The sequence below is a fragment of the Neolamprologus brichardi genome, chromosome 7, assembly GCF_056152115.1.
Source record: "Neolamprologus brichardi isolate AB-2024 chromosome 7, ASM5615211v1, whole genome shotgun sequence".
Taxonomy (NCBI): domain Eukaryota; kingdom Metazoa; phylum Chordata; class Actinopteri; order Cichliformes; family Cichlidae; genus Neolamprologus; species Neolamprologus brichardi.
The window spans coordinates 47,133,789-47,135,632 of NC_142110.1; the positions used below are offsets into that span (position 1 = coordinate 47,133,789).

Consider the following 1,844-nt stretch of genomic DNA (forward strand, 5'->3'; position numbering starts at 1 on the left):
AGCTCTAAGATTTATGTTGACATGGTGACGTTGGATGGAAAATTAAGAAAAAGCTGATGGAAACTTTTTTTCATATGTGTGTAAAAATATACACCACCCCTAAATAAAGCCATTTTATTAGCATCAGTAAATTATCTCATTTCCTTTTCTTGCCCATGAAGTAAGCAGACAATGGAAAAGTGAAGGGCAGTAACAGGAGTGGTGGCTCATGGTAAACTGACACCACAGTTGTGTACTGATGCCTGTGTGACTGAAAAATAGCTGAGTCATTAGGTTGGCACTGTCGCTGCACATATAACACTGACTACTGACCAGCTACACAAGATCTGACACAAGACTGACTGGTGAAGAAAACACTGTAGTGGAGCCATGCTGTGACTGATATGCTCTGGTAAGATTTTAAATTTCCCTAGATTTTTTCCTAAAGTTTTAAACATAAAGATTTATTAATGAATATATTTATTAATTAAATAATGTGAGTAATGCATTTATTTTTGTTTAGATAAGCAACATTTTCACCGCTGTTTTATTTTTTTTATGAAATAAAGACGTAAAAGACATGCATCCTGGGTTAATGTGTTAATGGCACCTGATAGGGATCAGTTTACCTGCTGCACCATTATCTCAGCAGAAGAGGCTAGGCTAATGCTGCAACAGATAACAGGCAGATAAAGTTTCTGTCTTTATTTAGCGCTGCACAATGTGGCTGCCTGGGTCGTGTCTTGCTGTTGCTCCTCAGCAAAGGACGGGACATCATCAGGAGAGACATACAAGTGTAAAGGTGTTCATCATTGGGTAGCATGGTATCATTTCAGAACAATAATCTGCAGAGTTGTCCTAAACATGCTGTTATTTACCTCGTTGTCCAGGAAAGCAAGTGTGGACAGTGTCTGATGATGCAGCAACATCCAGTCAAAAGCCTTCCTAATTCCTCTCAGCAGTGCGGAGAGGAACGACAGCCACATTTTCTCCACCCGGACACCCTGCAAAGTGTTTAATCTCCGCTCTGGTCTGACTCTGTGTTGCTCTGTGCTTGTTATAATGATGACTTATCTAAAAACTCCTGTTTGGGAAGCTGGATAGTGTCTGACAGCTGACAAATACAGCAGCATCAGTCAGGTCATCATGTCACATCATGACTTTAACCAATAAAGAGTTGTGCAGGATGTTTCATTTTGTATTTCTTGGTGTGTTTCCAGTAAAGTGGTGATTTCCAGTATTTGCCGAAAAAAAGAAAAGAAAACAAAAGAAGAAAGACGATTGCTCGTACAAAGTGAGGCTGCAATCAGTTTTCAGTAAAGTGACTTTTATTTATCGAGCTAAAAAATGTCACTGACATATAAAATTGTATTTTTCTAGAGAGATCTGGCCAAGAGTGGGGCAGAAAATGCAACAAATATAAAATAACAGTCCTATAAAAATATCTGAAGTGGCCAAAAAGGACTGGACTGGTTATAATAGAGAGCACAGAGGAGTTACAGTAACAGACAATCATTTAACCCCTTCGTAGATCCTCTTTGCTACAGTCTATTTACCAATATGAGCAAAGATAGCACATAAAAACACACAGACCTTTTGTGAAACCATCTCTTCTCTCTAGTGTCTCTGGCGCCATCCTGTGGAAGAAACTACTGTTTCAGGGTGTAGGACTTGTTGGGGATCAGTCTGCTGAGCGTGCAGGATTATAAAAATATTTCCAAGGTTTATGAAAACACCATGGCAACACAGGAAATATGCACTGATCATAAAAACACGCCAACTACTTGTTAATGGGATTACACCAAATATGTTAAAGTATCCATGCCGGTCAGTACTTTAATACTGTACACTGCATATTAACTTTT

General features: G+C 38.9%; 1 long non-coding RNA gene across 1 annotated transcript; it reads left to right on the plus strand.

Moving 5' to 3' along the window:
• Positions 1-259: 259 nt before the first annotated feature.
• LOC102784805 (uncharacterized) lies at positions 260-1,160 on the plus strand. The gene is made up of 3 exons (XR_436828.3): positions 260-391; positions 692-781; positions 870-1,160. It is a non-coding gene; the product is annotated as an uncharacterized LOC102784805 (long non-coding RNA).
• The last annotated feature ends 684 nt before the right edge of the window (positions 1,161-1,844 follow it).